Source organism: Haemaphysalis longicornis, unplaced genomic scaffold (genome assembly GCF_048455015.1).
Source record: "Haemaphysalis longicornis isolate Haplotype H1 unplaced genomic scaffold, Haemaphysalis longicornis Haplotype H1 scaffold_14, whole genome shotgun sequence".
In the NCBI taxonomy this organism is placed as follows: Eukaryota; Metazoa; Arthropoda; class Arachnida; order Ixodida; family Ixodidae; genus Haemaphysalis; species Haemaphysalis longicornis.
In genome coordinates, this window is record NW_027526245.1 from 59913316 (window position 1) to 59932132 (window position 18817).

Below are 18817 nucleotides of genomic sequence, written 5' to 3' on the forward strand. Positions count from 1 at the left end.
GTGCGCCAGTGCTCTACTCACTGATTTATCTCCGCCCGTTGTCAGCGCTAGCATATTATTAGGGTTGTCCTGTTCTCTGTGGCAGATAAAAACTTGGTCGGTTGGTCAAGAATATTAGGCTTTGAGGAGCGATGTTCCCGCCTAAAAAAATTCACAAAACATTGAATTTGAAACGTAAAGGTTGTATCAGAAAGCGGACCACGTGACACGTGAGTCGAAACGAGGCAAACCAGTCGAGCAGAATGTTGGTTCTGGTGAAGATGTGGGATGTTCCAGTTTGTTGTGTGACTAATTGAACCCGTAAGACAAATGCGTGAAGAGGAAGAAAGAGACACAAACACGGTGTATCAGAAAATCAGTTTTTCAGATTGCTTTCACTAAGGACAAAGAAGCAAACGCGAAGAAAGGTGCAATTGACATAAAGAACTTCTAGTAGGAATCATCAGGCTTTTGCTTCAAATTGCGTACGGAGAATTGAGCACCGCGAGAGATTTTTGTAGTGTTCTTGTGCTGAGTAAAAAGGCAGCACGTCAGGCGTGAAGCGCACAGGCGGCCGACATTGAGGCATCTGTGGAGAAGCAGTTGCGGGAACTTCTGTGGTAAATATACAAAATATATTTAGTTTAGTTCACCTGGCGCGTGCTGTTTGTCAGTTTTCTAGAAAAAATGTCAGAAGCTGCAGAAAACAGCCGCAAGAGAGAACAATGTCGTCTAAATAATTTTTGTAGGTATCACCCACAACAATGATAAATTCCGTTGCTTTACCTTTTCGCGTTGTTGTCTTCTAATACATGGTTAAAGGGGTGAATTGTTATAACTGTCGGGTTCACTGTGCACGAGCAGGCACTACATTCATAGTGGTGATCAAAACACCACTGATCGTATTCGAAGTAAGCGCTTGTTGCGGAGCCACGTCTTTCGCCTAACACGAACTGTTTTCGCAAAATAATAAACTTACTTATTAGGTAAAGGAATGTTCCTATAGCACTAAAAAGACGAAATCCAGGGGATGTTTTCGCGCAATTTTATTGCTCCGGTTGCTTTCAAAGTTCAGTACACCTAGTAATGAGCCTTTGCAGGCTTCGTTTTTGCGGGGCAAAATTAGTTGGGTATAGTTGCGTACCCTTTTCTGTATCAGGTTGTAGAGGTGACGGTACCTAATGTCAAACTACGGAATTTATGTTTGTTTGGCAATTGGCAAGAGATTATCTTCCTGCCTTTCTTCGATTTGATGTTAGGAGGCTGTGTACCGACCTATTTGTCCCGTACCAAATTGTAATTGATACCAGGACCTTCGGACGGTTTGTAATATTAGAGCTCAATACGTACAAAGTAGATCATAAAACATTGAACCAGAAAATAATCGAAAAAATGTACTAACAATTAATGTGTTGTATTTCACTTTGCGTCTTTTATGGCCAAAGCGTGCATCTAATATAACTGTTCAGACAGAAATGATGTTCTCAAAAATTTCGAGAAACGGAAAAACCTTGCTCTCAACAGCAATAGTAATAGTCGAGAAATATACGTGTAAGGTACAAAGCATTCAGCACCAACTTCATTATTTTGTGACTGTCCAAAACCGGTAAAAAGATACATTTTGAGCAATCAAATTACACTTGCCCTGTATGACTCTAAAAGTATGTTTATTGTACTACTTGGCGCTACTTTCCTCTACAGTACCATTGTGCTTGGTCTGGTGTAGTGCCCTTCCGAATATTGTAGGAAAAAGGGGCAATTCTGGTACCACTAAAATTGATTTTTTCTTGCCTTCATGCATTATGGTGCTACTCACACAGTTTAATGCTTGAAGATTTACAGCAGCGTACCTAAAAGCAGTTGAAGAGTAACTTTCTTTTCAGACGGCCTGAAAGTACCCAAGTCGAACGCATGTTTGTGTACGGCAAAAATGACCTTTACTTTTTTTTGACAAAGTCTCAAAATACGGATGATAGTATGAGCCACGAATGTCAGTTTCTAAATATGTGCGTTTACAGACCTTTGATGAGCTTTGTAAATAAACTGTCGTGGTCAACCCCAATTTCATTAAAATGCACGTTTGAATTACTTGTGTGTGTGTGTGTGTGAACCGCACGGCAGACCTAAGGGCGGACAGTAACCCTTAAAATTTGAAAGTATTTTTTCGTGCGTCAGAGGGTTGTCTGTTACACCAAAACAAAAAATAAGAGACATACATACATAATTAACAATTTAACAGAGCCGTATAAAAATGAAGCTACACATTCAAAAATTTACCTCGAAGGAGACACTGCTTCCTAAATATCTTTGGTTTTCTGCGAGATTTAGAGCACTGAGTTTGCAATGGCTTTTCTACGTGTCATGTAAGTACCGCCACTCCTTTTACGGGGCAGCCTGCAAGCACTGTTCCCTGAAAACGTTGATTTAAGTGCCGCAACTTTCATGCACCCTATGAGTGCGTCTAAATTCGGATAACGGGGAAGGTCGGGGTCGGAACACACTTTTTTGTTCTTTTTTGATTGTCCCGGGGACCAGATTGCGAAAAGTGACCACGAAATAGTTTGTTAGAAGTCAGATTATCGAATTACACGTTATATAATCGTGGCGATTCCAAGCCTTCTCCGCCGAAAACAATCGCGAAGTGCGAAAGAATTATCTCTAAGCTGAGGTTAAAAATATTGCCACAAAATGACAAAAACAAGGTAATGTTTCAGTGTTCCATCTCCGGAAACATGCCACCGGGTGCCGCTCTCTTGGTCTGGTTAGAGCGTCCGGCTGTGTAACTTTCGGTTTCTGGTCGCTCGGCTTGTCGTCGCTCACTGACAAGCACAAAAACACCAGAAAAAAATTGGCTCCAATCCAGGCTGTAAAGGTGCTTAGAATTAAAGCTTTAAACGACCCCCACAACAATTGTTCATGTGGCGTCACTTGAATTCACACACATGTCTCTACAAAGTGAAACCAGAGATTCTGCAGCCGTTATTTGGAATTCAGGATCAGACGTCCGGACACAGCAGCAGCATCGGGCACGGCCGGGCTGGAGCGGCGGATGCCACTGCTGCAGCCCGGACGTGAATCAGGGGAATTAGCGGAGGGGAGCGGCTTTCTAAAGGTGAGACAACGGAACCTAGCCATACTGATGTGCTAGCTTGAAGGTACACCCACGCGCTACACAAGCGCACACGCCGAAACAATTGGGCACGTGTGACTAGTGATTCCCACTTATACCATTTTAAACTATTTAGTCATAAATTTGGGAATTAGGAGAAGGCTGAGGGAAGGTTTATGAGAGCTATTTATCCGAAACTGTTGCTAATTTATCGTTAGTAATACCTCTTAAAACGCAAGAAAATTGGTGTTCACCAAATTACAAAGGGAGTCCCATTCGTTGCAGCAGTGCGCAACAGGTAGCATTTATCTAGGTGCTAGATGTCTGTATGTGGTTTGTAGATTTTTTTTCCCGCCCTGCAAGCAAACCCTTAACGTGTGTTTGCCGTACGACCACTTCATTCCGTCGGGTGAGGGTTACCCTGGAGGTGTTGTGCAACAAGTTAATCGAGCCTTGTGAAGGCAGCGTGCAATGAACGCGAAGCTGCTGCGCAACAGGTCGAAAACAACTGTAGCCAAAAACAAAGCACTTGGAACGACCGGAACCGACTTGTCTGTGCTAAGCCCGTAATTGCGACTGTGTAGGACACCATTAAAGATACAAAACGTCCACAGTTGACGACGCATGTGACTGTTCGATGGCTGTAACAAACCGTTCAGTGGATGCCTTACATTCGACACTAACTGTCTGCCGGTTGAAGTGCAACCAAGTCGTCGAGACAGTCGAGCTTCACCACGTCCAAAACCGCTATAGGCAGGGTGACTTGAGCGGCGAGGATTGATGAATACGTTTTTGACTAGAAAAGGCAATGGGAAAGGGCGTCTGTATTTATGTGCTTCTGGCTGATTTTTAGGTCGTTGTAAATTACAATGTTGAAGCTGAATGTCCCAGCGGCAAAGCCCGACATTGAGGTTGTTGAGAGAGGAGAGCCAACATAAAGCGTTGTGGTCAGTGACCACAGTAAAGTGGCGTCCATACAGGTATAGGGGAACGTTTGCACTGCCCAGAGAACTGCGAGGCACTCTTGTTCCGTGATTGTATATTTGTGTTCGGCAGAAGTGAGAGCGGGACTTGCGTAGGCCACAAACGTATTTCACTGAAGATGCGGTGAGCTCTAATAGCAAGGCACCGAGTCTATGCCTACTGGCGTCTGTGTGTTGAATAGTAGCTGTATTTTGGTCAAAATGCCAGAGCACCGCCGCAGAAGTGAAAGCGTGCTCGCAGTCATTGGAACATGTGTAGGAGGTGCAAGATGCGAGAGGGTGCTAGGTGTAAGAAGTTTGTGGATGAGCGAAGCACGCGAAGCGAAGTTGAGTATGAAAGGCTGGAAATAAGAAGCTAAACCTGGAAAAATGCGGTTTTCTTTTTGACGGGTCGACTTGGGAACGCTTTGTACGGCATTGATTTTACCAGCGTACGGGGCAGATTTCTTGTTTAGCTCACCACATGTGCGTGCACCTTGATGGATTACTAGCGAATCTGCACTATTTTGTGTTTAGTTGAAACCCTGCGTTAGCAAGACACGTAAGGACTTCTTCTGGGTGGTGTAGGTGGTAATCACAAGTAGAGAAAAAAACCACAATGTCGTCCAGATGTCGTCTTCATTCAAAGCGACTAAGTGCAGTGTCAATGACTTGTTAAAAATTCTTCTGGCCCGGGGCCTCGGAGGACGCTGCGAGGCTCTCCCTTCGCCCTACCATCAGATTTCTACCTTAAGCTCCGTCTAGACAAACGCCTCTACCCGCCTCCCCACCAATCACTCACGGTAACGGATGCTCGACTCCTCCGGCACATCCAAATAAATGCCCTGATCACTCCTTCCTGCCTATTCCTGTATGGCTATATTTCTGACCCCTCTTGTCCTAACTGCCACACTGCCTGCGCTGATTTACCTAATTGCCTATTCTACTGGCCGCGGCTCAACTATCCGACTGATACCTCCCCATCCCTTTCCATCACCACCTGTACCAAGTGGCTTCGATCTGAAGGAGCAGAACAGCGTAGACTGCTCGCCCAGGCGGTCGATATTCTCGGCCTGTAGCTTCGGCCGAAAAAAGCTCTTTTATATTTTAATGTGGCCGGAGAAAGGCACAGCGAGAATGGCATCACGAATGCGTGAAGACCATCGGGTGTTGCAAAATATGTTTTCTCTAACTTGGCTTCGCGCAAGGTAACCTGGCAATATCTAGAACAAAGTTCGGGGTTGTTAAATTGCTCGGCAACTTGCAAGTCTCCAGAATATCATTAATTCGGTTCATCGGGTGACCTCCTTTTCGAGATATTTTTCCCGATTGGGGACACAAAAGCGTACCATCCGTACTTTTTACTCTAGCAGAACAGGCAAAGAACAGGGGCTCGAGGAAGGGCGGATGATATTCCCCTGAAGCATGTCGCCGACATTATCTTGTATGCCTCCGCTCCAATGAAAAAACGTGGTTTGGGCCGCGGCAAACAGCAGATTTCTTGATGGTTGATCAGATTGAAAGCAAACAGACTTTCAATGCTTCCTTCTGCTCTGTTGGGGGATCACAACTTATGGTCATGTCAAAAGCAGAGGCTGGGGTTGGCGACTCCGAAACGTGCCCATGTGTCGAAAGTGCAGACACTGGAAGGAAAAACGCTGCTTCATCGTCGAAAACCGACGCGATTGTGGAACATTCCGGTTGCAAATTTGTTTCGGCAGACGTACTAACTGCCGCAAGGCGAGCTAAAGCAGACGAAAAATGGACGAGACAGGAAAGTATAGCTACGCGTTTCAACTTAAACGTTCCAGCTTGTTCGATCAACAGATCAGAACCAGTGACTCTGGTCGAGCAGTCGGATAAAACTGTTTCTTCTCCAGGGGACCGAAAATAATCAGTCCTCGCTACGAAGTGGCGTTTGTTTTATCTATCGGAAACAGTGGCAGTGGAGTTTTTGCCTATATGAATGGTGGCTTTGCGGCGGCTGTTGACAGAAAATCCCGATCCAAAATAACGTCATATGCACATGGGGACAACCCGAGGAACTGTAGGTGATCATATATGATATCGATGAAAACATGAGCTGTGCAAAAAGTGGATGGCAGAATCATGACACCGTTGACTACACGACCAATTGGACCGTCATAGGGCATTGAAACCTTGCGTAACCAAGGGTACTAATCTTCATGAATGACGGAAACACTGAAAAGTATCTACTATAGCTTCGGCCCAAACTTCTTCGATAAACACAGTCAATGTATTTGATGGGAACTCATGGAGACTTGAAGATTTTTTTCTCTGACGCAGTATCCCCCCAGGAATCTGCTGCTTTCAGTTTTCCGAAAGCCGCTCTGCAACTTTAGTCAAGGCGAAGAGGAGAGGAAGACAGGCGGTAAGGCAAAGGTGACAGACGTCGGGGAGGGTGTTGTGCGTGGGGCGGATCCTGGGGGACAGGAGGGGGCGTAGAGCGACTGGCAGCTAGTGGAAACAAGTATTGTCTATAGCGCTGAGGGCGGTTATAACGGCGTGCCTACATAGACTAACTTCAACTCTTGTACTGCTGGCTGCTTCAAAAATGGGAAATATGGCCCCGGATACCACATTAGTAATAAACCGGCCGTGAAGGGCGCCAGGCGGGATAAGACTGTGGAGTTTAAGAGACTGCACAAATGGAAGAATGGGCCCCACTTGCGTTAGCGGCGTCGACGTTGGCATGACCTGCGGCAGTGAGCGGGCAGAGCCAGCGGGAGTTGTGCAAGAGTGCTGAGCCTTCTACGCAGGACCGGATTTTATTGCGGCCAACTTATCCATGATGAGCGCACAGAGGCCGGGAACGAAGCTATCTTGTTGCGCTCCGGCGTGCACTAAAGTACTCCTGGGCTGGCGGCGATTGTGCTGGTGGTGGTGGAGGTGCTGGTGGAGATTGTGCGACACGTATCCTTGAGGGTCCCCGCAAACGGTCAGCGGAGTAATGTCCCGCAAGTGGAAGTACTAAGCGAAACCATCGCCCAAAATGGCTGGCTCCTCCCGCATATATTTCAGTTCTTCAAGGCGCTCGGATGTTCCTGTCACGTCCTGGAGGCGTGAATGGTTCTCAGCTCAAGTGCTTGCGAATCAAAAGGGGCAGTTCCCTTCAGAATATGCAAGGCGCGGACTCCTTCCGACATGCAGCCATCCACTCGTCGGCATAAGGTCAATACATCCTCGATGTAGGACGTATAGGTCTCCGTGGGATATTGCCCGGGCTCATTGAAGTTTTTCTTCACAGCTTCTGAGAACCTGGAGGATGTGCGGAAAATTCGACAAAGTTCAGTGGTCAAGCTGCTTCACGTGGTCAAACCTTTGCTATGAATATAAAACCAAGTTTTAGCCACTCGGTGAAACAGAAGGACACGTTCAGTACCTTGTAAGGGTCATTCCATCAATTGAAAGAAATCACACAGTTGTATGTGTCAATCCGCTCTTCAAAGTCGTCAGTAAAAAACTGCGGATCGCGCTGGCGGCCTGTGGTAGTAATAGCAGTCTGGAGCGGGGCGCGGCGTTGCTGCCCGATTGCTGCTATCGTGCTGCATGGAGCTGGTGGGCAGTAGCAACGCCGACCTTTTCGGATATCCAGTAGTGCGACAGCGAGAGTTACACTGCGGTATCAAAGCACCCTGAGCTTCTGAATGTCGCGAGGTTGGAGCCTTTACTAGTGTCGTCACGGGACTTAAAAAACCAAGCCAGAGAGTGTGTCTATGACACTGTTGGTGCCGAGGTAAATATAATACGAATATTGTGGGAATCCAAGCCCAAGAGACCAAGAACTGTTTGAAACAAAGAATGACCAAGCAGATCGCAGTGACTTTTAATGGCGACTATTTAAAAAAGCATGAAGCAGCTCGAGAGGGCCGGTTGTGTGATGATCTGCAAATATGGTAGTGATGTCGGGGCATCAAGGATGTTTACAAGTAAAAATTTTATATCTTCCCCGACTACGAGCAAGCTCTGTTCAGTCTGCTTCTACCGCGTACAAACGTGGTACTGGTCGCTTTGCGATTAGTTCTCTCGGAAAGCGCAAGGTGCAGAAGCGAACTTTGTTGTCACGACCTAGATGTACCGTCTCTATACGAGCTAGATTCCAATATTGCACGTAGTTTAGAGTCACCGTTGACGAGAATTACCGATCACTGTTTTTAGCTAACTGGATACCTTTCGACGTGTCTTGCTTTGAGACCGAAGTTTGTAGAGGTATTCCTTCTCACCGTGGCCAAATTTTGTATCATGATTCTTCTCGTTGCCGCCACATCCTTTTCAGCAGAGTTGATGTCGACCCCTTTGAGGTGGATCCTCGATATGCAGCACCAAATGTGGTAACAAGGTCAGCCTTTTCCCAACAAGAAAGCATGCTGGTGATGGGGGAAAAGGTTCTGAAACATCGTTGTAAACGAACGTGAGTTCCCGGGAAATAGGTATGGCTTCTACTTCCGTGACGATTGAGGCCATTTCGGCTACGTCCACAAGCCATCGTCCCAATACCTTGCGCAAACATGTTTTTACCGAGCGCACACCTCGTTCATAAGAGCCACGCCACCATGTCGCTGCTTCTACAATAAACGTCCAAGAAATTAACGAGGACATGACATGTTCTTGTACTACGGGGTGTTTGAGAGTTTTCTAAGTCGCAGCGAGTCCTTGGGCGCAGTGTTTATATGTAGGCGCATTGTCACTGTATGCCATTTGACCGAGTCCGTGTCTCGAATCAAAACGGCGCATAGCTCGAATGAAAATCTCTGATGACGTGTCTAGTATAAGCTCGAGAATAATCGCTCTTGTAAATGCGCACAAAAAAACCACATACTTCCGGTATCCTGGCGATGTTGCCTTTACGTAGAGCAGACCAGCAAAATCTACTCCACAGGTTTTGTGGGAGCGGTTTCTATGAGTCGGTCCTCCGGTAACGGTGCTTCATCTTGAATACATGTGCTTGAATGAAATCATTTGCATGCTACACTGGCAAGAAGCAATTTCTTGACGAGTTGTCGTCCTTTGATGATCGAGTATTTGTCTCGCAGTTTAACCAGAGTGTCATGGGACCAGCATGACCTAACGTCATGTGGGTTAATCGTACGAGCAGGTCAGCGTAAAACATTTGTTTGAAACATTGTTAGAGCGTTTCTGCCTGTAGCCTTTCTTGTACCCACAGGAGTCGTTCATCATCAAAAAACAGGTTCAGTGATTTTAGAGATGAGGTTGGTGGTAAAGGAAGCCCCTTGTTTACACCATAGAGTTCTTCAGGAAAACCAGATGATTCGTGCTCTCAATGCAGTCAAGCTCGGCCTTCCTATCTTCCTGAGCCGCGAAGTGTCCCGTAATCTTGTTCTTGTTCCGAGCGTTGTTCTATTAACCGGTACATCCAAGCTACAACTCGATGGAGGCGTAAGACGGAACTAAACCGGGTAAAGTCAACGACTGCAGACGTCGAGACATTTGACTTCAAGATCGGGTTTCGGGTCTCCTCCGTAAGTTTTGTGCTTTGTGCATCTAAAGGTATTGGTTCTGAAGGCCCAAATTAGAGTGTGCAAATCCAGACAGTGACACGACAATGTGGACTGTTGCAATTGGCAGGGGGAAATTCCTCTAGTGAGGATGCCCGTTGGAATATCCTTTTCTGTGCAGTAGAGCGACTACCTGATTAAGGTTCTTCTGATTTCGTTTATCTCAATCTGCACCAAGGGCTTCCAAATAGTGGTCTCGTGAGAATATAACATGAAGTAATGAAAACATTTGACCATAGATGCGTCTCTATGATCCCAAGGCTCAGGCTTTTACGAATGTATATGATCATACGGGCAGCTAGTGAACACACTTTATTTCAAGCTTTGCTAGAGTGATAGAACTAACAGGGGACACTTCACTTTTAAGATAAGCAGAGGTGACTGATGAACTTGTGTCGAATCTTCCAAAAAGAGATATGCAGTGACACCATAAGCACTAGGGCTGGCGTCACTGAATTCGTGCAACATAGCCTTTGCAATGTCTTGATTGAGCCGTTGACCAAAAAACCATGGAAAATGAATCTTTCAAGGCGTACATCAGCGCTGCCAAATTTGCGCCAAGTCTTTGGGTACTTCATCGTCCCAATCAAGACCTATTTTTCAAAAATCTTAGCTGTGATAAAAACAGGGGGTAAAAAAATCCCAGTGGGTCGAATGTTTTGGCAATAGCATTCAGTGTCAATCTCTTTGTAGCCGGTCGTTCATTTGTCGGGACTTGCGGCCGAAGAACAAACACGTCTTGCATTGCGACCCATATCAGTCCAAGAACTATCGAAGTCTCTGATTGCGGCAATCATACTGTAGAGGGTGAGCCTGTTCGGTTGTTGAGAAAAACAGAGGCCATGTTTCTGTTGTTGGTAACCCAATTTCTGATATTCGTAGAAGCAGATTTAAAAATCTTGATTGTGTCATTGTATATAGTAATCGCTTCGTGTTCTGTATGCGCACCGATTGCCAAGTCATCCATGTACATGGACGTAAAAAGTCCCGTGGTACGCGGATAACAATCCATGTGGCTTTCGAAGTGATGTTGAAATGTTGCCATTAGCAGAAAGCGGCTTCAGGTTACTCCGAATCGGACTCAAAACATTCTCCACAACTTTTTGGGAGGGAATGGTTGACCAAGTTGAGGGCAACTCTCAAACTAAAAAGAACGTAGGAGTCGCTCTCTGGCTCCCACAGACTTATCTGTGTATATATGCACTGAACCGCTGTGTACCTTTGCTTTGTTTTTAGCGATATTTTTACCTCGTTTGTTTTTGCTACAGCCGAAAGTATTCGTTTCTTCAAACATAGGGTATGCTCGACAAACAAGTCACTTTAAACAACTTCGCTTAAGCCCAACTGCCGGAGCCGTGTGACGCAACCCCAAAGTGCCGGACTGCTCTGCAGCCATAACATAGCCCGCGCACTACTAACAGCAGTACGCTTTGGTACTTCCATGTTAACGTGTGGTTTGGAAACTTCCGTTGTTTGCCCAACGATTCTTACTTTTATAAGATGAATATCCAATGCGTTTAAGCGAAAATACCTGGTTGTGCAAGCTTATAAGCCCTGCCTAACTTGCGGTTGCTTTTGGCAGCTTCCGTTAATGGCACATCTTTGCAATTTACGTCGTATGTTTTAGTGCAGCAAGTGCGCTTGTGAGTCACAAGCCAATCCGTTTTTCCTAATTATATATGTAATTGTTGTTCAAAATTGACATAAAGGGGTTGTGAGCAATATTTTAACGAGGCCATATTTCGAATAAACCAAAGTTGTGTTGGTCTGCATGACCCTTTACTTTGTTTACAGTCGCAACAGTCCATAAACGATTTAGAAAACTTCCAAATAAACACCAATTTGCAGGTTGGGGAAAGTGGCATGATGTGCAGAATTTGTGCTGTCTTAGCGAGCTAACGTAACTAAAATTGAAATAAAAAAAATTAAAGGTAAAGTAAAAGTAAAGTAAGAGTAAAACAGCCTAAAGTAAAATACACATGGTGCTCTACTTGTCAAGAAGAAAATGCTAATGCCTTCTTTCGTGTAATGCGCGTGTGTTGCCTTGGTGTTGTGTTCTATAACTTCTTTATGGCAGTTATATTATAAGTGTCTTCAATTGGACAAGTGACTCTATTAGCTAATTAACAAGTGACTCTTATTAGATAGCTGAAACATGAGAAACACTTGCCCTTGGTCTGGGGTTCTAATGCGGCGAAGTGAAAACATAAGCGGTGTCACTGAAACAGTGTGGCGCATGAAAGACGTAAATAGATCGGAGAGCTCTTAACGGAGACTTAGAATCCCGTGGGTAAGCGCTGAAGACAAAGAGTAAATATTTTGTGAGATTGCTTTATTCTGTAGTGGATGATGGTGGCTGTAGTGAAAGATGGTGGATGTAGTGGTCATGGTGACAATCTGTTTTTAAGAAATTTTTGGAGATGGTGGATCTACAAAGCTCCCCAACTAAAATATTATAAACCATAACCACAGCAACATGACTGTTTTTTTTTCAGCATTGCAACTTTATTTTTTACCTACATTTACACCTTTGCGAGCGCAGATGACCTGGAAGTAGTTGACTGTGAAGGAACGGTGAGTTAAACATCCAACGGCTTTAAACCTACAATAATACAGAATAAAAACAGCCCATAGGTTTCGCACAAAGAAACAAATCTCCTTAATTCAGCGGAGCGTTTACGGGGCAGTTTTTCTCCTTGCTCACATCAAGACTGGTTTTGTCAATAAATAAATAATCTTTAATGCACGGGGCAGGTTCAGACATGCGTTCGTAATCCAATAACCTCGTGATTTTAATTGAAGCTTAATTGGATACCATCACACTAGCGCACTGTGCAGAGAATATTCCCGCTTGTGCTCACTGTATAATATGATGCCAATGGCCCTCTTGCGCTGAGAGATTATGATACGACCAAAATGGAGCACTTTCAGAATAACAAAATATAAAGTACGGTATTCACAATAAATTTGCCTCAAGATATTGCTAGATCAGCCAGCGCATATATTGCAAGACTAGTCACAGAATGGAGCAAATCGCTCATACTGCAGTTCGTTGCTTCAGATTCATGTCTGTTTCATTTCATTTGAGACATTAGGACAAGAAATAAGCTAAAAAACTCCTATATCCTGTTTTTTTTAATTTTGTTCGGTAAAAAATCTTTTTTTTGGCAGGCTATACGTAATATTTTGTTCACGATTTAGGTTTGCATATTTCATTCAAAAGCACACAATAAACGACAGAAGCTAAGTGTCTGAGGTAAAACGTCTGCAGCAAAATAGTAAACACAGCCGCCGGAAGAGAAAACACGACCAAAAATTGGCCCACCATGCGCTTGTGGTGGAACGCCCGAGAAAGAGCAGAGCTGGCGGCCCTTTTCCTTTCGTCAAAGGCTTGGCTGCTGCACCATAGATTGATTCCCAAACTGCCGCCGGAAGTTCTTCATAACTACCATGCCCGGGTCGTTCCGTCCAGAGGCTTTGCCATATCTTCCGAAGTGTACTGTGTTAGCATACTCAAAAATCCGCGGCCACCAGCCTCGGGAACCCGGCGTTTGTTGCGCGAAGTCGGCGTCTGTGCTCCCCACTTCATTTGCGAAATACCTTTGAATGTCCAACAAAACAGCACGCGATGGATAACGCCACGAACGCTGAGCAGAGGGCTCTCGTTGGTGGAGCTGGCGGACGCAATGAGTACACATCAGGCGCCGACTAATGTGTGCTGGTTATTTTGTCTTGGCATTTTTTTTCTGGGAACGTTGGACGGGGGAAATACGAGCTCACTTATCTGTGCAGTTAAAAGACGCAATGTTACATTTTGTCTGGTTCATGTGTCATAGTATTCATCTTACCAGTGCTCGTTACGTATTGTTTGGCAATAATTTTTGTTCAAGTATTTTGTAATCGCTATTCCATGACTACCTGAATACCATAATGAATGTCACGAAGCCTAAAGCAATAACAATTGATGTTGTTTTGTAGTCTTCTCCGCAAATATTATAATTTTTCTCTTGTACTTTACAGCAAAGCTCCAGAGTTAGTTGTTACTTTAGTGGTGTGACCGCAATTTCATCAAAAATTGAAATATGTTGAAAAGAAAAACGAATACGAAGGGTTTATCTCACTTCTTGTATTTTTGTGTGCCTGCGTTACAATCACTGATTTTGTACGACTGCTGACTGTGGTTTCATTTATTCTACAATTTTGAAATGATGTTACAAATTTCTGAGGGTAAAGCTTTTACCGTTTAATCGATTCTGAGAAGAGGTCAAGAGTATAAGAAGTACGCTTTGTTTTACAGAAACAGAACAGGCGCTGAGAAAAACCGGGGTGGCATTGGTTCGGCGACTTTATTGAAAAACGTATTCCACAATAGTGAACGGAAAAATGATTTATAATATGGTGATAAAGCTTGTGACAAATGTTTAACTGCAAAATAAATAGAAGCTGAATACCCAATATGTGCGCAAAAAAGGATTTAGCTAAGCAAATAAATGACGTCTTTTGGAAGCTTCACCCTCGATATACAAGTTTGTTTTGGTGCTGCTGAAAACAAACATTTCTTTATGTGTGTGGTGTTATTATGACTTCACACCTAATCGCTACATTTGTCTTTTTCAGTGTGACAGCAACAATACGACTTGCCCAGAGGAGTGTTTCTGTGGTTCATATAACCATGGCATAAAAAAGTGCTATAAATTTCAAGGTGGCTGGGATTATGGCAATGGTTCATTACCCATTGAATGAGCCCCGACATACCCGGCGATGTGTGTGTCCTTTAATGCTACTGACAATAAAGAATTTCGAAAATTGTATTTTAATATAATGTGAAAATGACTGGTATAAGCCAATTTTTATACCACAGAAAAATGTTGGAGAGAATTTGAAGCAATTCAATAGATTTCACCTAAAATTGTTCCTAATATATGACTGAAACGGGACAGAATTCCAGGCCACACAGTTCGTCGTAATATTCATCTAGTAGGGATAAAAATACGGCACTAATTTTATGAAACGCTCGGGTACCATATATGTTTCGTAATGGCGTAGAGGGTTCAGCCCAGGCCAATTAAAGGCCGTAATGGATTTCTACCTTCATATTTTTTGTAATTACAATGTTTTCCAGTTTCTCCCGGAACTTTTGGTAAACATATTTCAGGGGCCTAAATGGAGAGTCGCTTTGAGCAGTACGGATAGCACCTATCACCTCGGCATGAAATAAGAAAAACCAGCGTAGAAATATTGCACCATACACATTAGCTCTTTGGCCTGAGACAGCCTTTACAGAAAAACACACATACAACAAAAACTCCAGGTTCCGTAGAGCAATTGTAATGTTGCCACGCAAAAAGTAAGTGTTACCCTTTATCCCTATTATAACAATGGTCGACTTCGTAAAATTGCCGTCATGAATATCGTGTTTTTGCCAACTATTATTCTTTTCAAGCCAGTGTATCTTTAGCGCTGGACAGACTTGAAGGGCATGAGCTCTAATTAGGCATAGGCAGACGGTGAACAAACAGTCGGTTTAATTAGGCATAGGCTAACGGTGAACAAACAGTCGGAAACGGTGCGCCTTTTTCTCTACTGCAGTATTGGCAGCAAAGGGTAGACGTTAGTGCTGCACAACCGTCCTTCAGAAAGCTGCGAGAATACAAAAAAATATTCCCGATGACCGGTGACTAAGCTACTAACATTCAAGTGCTTAAAAGGCAGCCAATTTAAATACCACGAGAAGGCAGGTGTGAGCTCTAGAGTTTTACTTTAAGAGTTATTCTTGGAACATTCCAACTTTTTTTGGGTTGTTATGTCATCTTTCGGTAACTGCGCAGGATGCTAATTCTCTACAAAAAATTAAGACTCAGAATCTGATGCGCTAAGTCGCAAAGTGGGCACTCAAATATAGGCCTGGCCACGTTTGTTTGTTAACTCCACTTTGCCAGCTATTATATGTGACACTGTGGTCACTCTGAACACATCATGTGTTTCGCAGCATCTCTTGTTTTTGAAACAACATGCAACCTATTGCCCTGGTGCATACAAAACACACATAAGCCGAACGAAGCGCAGAGATGGTGTCAAACTAGTAGGATTCAGGTTAAAATATTGAAAGCAGACAAGTTATATTTCAACCCAACGGTTTATCCCCACAAAAGCTATCTTTCTCATAATTGCGTTTGGGGAGAAACAACTTCTTGGTACATTTTTGCGAGACAGGTATCTTACAATTCGCAGGAAAAATGCGAACAAAGAACGCGCCTCTAAGTTCGGATATACGACGCATGGATGGCTAGATTGGTGCAGTGTCGCAAGGTAACTTTTAAAAAAGAAAGTTACAGATGGCGTTTGTAGGCTCAGAAACGTGTGACGCCATAGAACTACTTGAACGTGAAGGGAGAAATATTGACCAGAAATCTGAACCAATCGTTTATTCTTTCCATGCAATGAAAGCTCTCAGTTTGACCTAGTACTGCAGACTAGCAGCACAAGTTTTAGATGCAAAGCATTTTTGCTCTAGGCTCTGTCGTCCGTCGTCCGTCCGTGGTCCGTCCGCACCTCTCCCCCTCTCCCCACCAGCTGTGAGATAGCGCGCACGCTGCTCATCACCGCAGCTGCGCGATTAACTCGCATGCGCGTCTCGTCTCTCAACTCTTCCTCTCCACTCCATCTGCTGTATTTAATAAAACCGGGCTGCGCAACACTCCCTCAGTTGCTGCTTCGGTTGAGTCACGCTGCGCCGTCCGATGAGCTCAAAGGGCGCCAACAATTCTGTTATTTTCCGTTATTTAGATACCCAGTCTCGTGAACGTTTGGGAACCTCCGAGATGTTTCGCATCAACTCAAGGTTCTCTTGGTGGGAAAGTGGTGTCATTTTTTTATTCGCTCCAGGAGGTCACCTCAGAGAGAAAGAGAGAGAAACATCTTTATGAACAAGTGAGGTCATGCAGGCGGGGCGCCCGACTTGCTACACCAAATGGGGGTGAAGGTGTGATGAAGATTAATGAAAACTCTCACCTACACAAGAATACTCAAACACACAGACGCACACAAAAAGCACACACACAATCAGACGATATAGTCATTTGTCTGAGAGTTCATAGCTCACTGACAAGTCCAGTGCTTCGGAGGAACATTAGGAGCACTATTGTTGCGCGACTTGCCATGCCGGTTGCAAGCCAGGGCCCAAGGAGGTGACTCGAAGAGATCTGGGCGGACGCCGGCAGGCCCACAGAAAGCTTTGCCGTGGTACGCTCAAGTTCGTAGCGAGGACATGCGCAGAGAACATGTTTCAGGTCCTCGCGAACTGTACAGGTAGGGCACAGAGGTGAGGAAACTCGACCTAGTTTATAAAGGAAATGCTTAGTGTACGCCACATTCAGTCGTATTCGATGCAGGACAGCTTCATCTCGCTTGCACAGACCGCTTGGCATCCGAAATCGACACTCTGGGTCTATTGTGTGCAACGGATCGTAGGTATTATTTGGGTCGGTCCACAGCAATCGCTGAGAACTCTTGGCAAGCGATGACGCGAGAGTCGCTCCATCTCGCCTTGTGAAGGGCACTGGCGTAATAATTGGGCTTGAATGCGCTGATGCAGCAGCTCTGTCGGCTTCGTCGTTGCCAGCCACACCGCAGTGAGATGGAAGCCACTGCAGAACAACGACGTGGTGGTTGTTTATTGCCTGCATGTGCTGGCCATTGATTTCTTGAGCAAGCTGCTCTTGTGGCAGCACCATGAGGTGCTGAAGGGCTGCTCGAGAGTCGCATAATGTTTTTTGTGCTCAAAGGAAAGGCTGTTCCAGCGAATACCTGGGCTGTTGAAGGCCCCAAGTATAATGAGCTTATGACTGGAGTGTGCCTTTGATACATTTTCTATGGATGTGAGTGTTCGAATAAATTCAGAAGGTAATACATCCGGGCATATATAGAATGCACCGATGAGTAGCCTCTCGCCCCTCGTGAGGCCTACCTCAAGCCATACTGATTCATCTAGGATCTCGAGGTCAGCACGCCGCATGTACTGCACTGAGTGATCAATGGCAATGAGAACCCCGCCACCTCTTTGTTTAGGTCCAGTTAATTTTCTGTCGCTTCTAATGATTTGATAGTTGCAAGGGACATAATTGGAAGATGAGGTATCATCGGAAAGCCAGGTTTTACTAATCACAATAGTAGAAAATTTAGAGCATACAAAATTTCTAAAAAATTCAGAGGACTTAGTTCGCACACCTCGAGTGTTTTTATAGTAGATGTCAAGACTATCATACTTACTGGTCATTTTTAGTTATTTCACAGCTGTGAAGCATACAAGGGTGGACCTTGCCTTGGAACGGCTTTAAGAGGCAGCCTTTTGGCCACATAGACGGGTCGTCCAGGCGCCTCAAACACTCCTCATTAACAGTTACTCAAAAAGGAGTATAGGAGTCGTACTTGGTCGTAAAGCGTTTGCATGCCAATGGCGTAACTTGCACAGTTGACAAGTGGGCCAACATTTGAGCAGATGGGGTGTTAGCCGACAGTTTCGAAACAAAGATGGCCCTGGAGCTCGGTGGTCGGCGTACCACAACCAACTGAGAAGCTTCCGACGCACCCACGCGGGGACGGCTCGTTTTCTTCTGCAAGTTCGTCGGCGGGGCATTAAACGCAGTGTCGGAACTAGGAGTCGGGGGCCGAGGGTAGACCGAAGGGGAAACCAAAGTGCTCGAAGCTGTAGCACGTTGACTGCTGGGTCATTCAATGAACGGTGCGGCGGTGGTAGAGGACAGGAAGGGGGCGCTTTCACCAGCTGCATGGGTGGCGGCTTCGGCGAACGACGACCTCGTAGGGATGCCAGACTGCGGTGACGTCACCTGCGGCATGAAAGGATTAACAGGCTTCGGGGAAGCAGGCGGGGAAGGCGGGAGACGCGCGAGCTCCCCTCGCAGGCAGCGAAACTCCTCACGGAGAGAAGCGGCGATTGCAGCCTGATGGGCAAGCCCAGCCACATCGTCCCGTCGCAGAAGCCGGATCTCCTCGCGCAGCTCGGTGACTACATCGCCGAAAAAGAAAAGGCTGGCGCATGCTTCAGAGAGGAGATTCCTCATAGCAGCGACTCTGCGCATAGGCCTGCAGAAGGGACGAAGCCTACTCCGACAGGGGACGCCACTCGTCCGGCCGGGATGTTCGCTGGCTGACCATCTTCGCTGGTTTGCTCACCGCAGTCGCTACGCCTAGCGGGTGACGCCGCAGCCACA

The 18817-nt window shown here is 45.3% G+C and overlaps 1 long non-coding RNA gene across 1 annotated transcript; it reads left to right on the forward strand.

The window, feature by feature from the left end:
* The first annotated feature begins 2254 nt into the window (after positions 1-2254).
* Positions 2255-14369, forward strand: LOC144165124 (uncharacterized). The gene is made up of 3 exons (XR_013321376.1): positions 2255-2342; positions 12083-12161; positions 14205-14369. It is a non-coding gene; the product is annotated as an uncharacterized LOC144165124 (long non-coding RNA).
* Positions 14370-18817: the final 4448 nt, after the last annotated feature.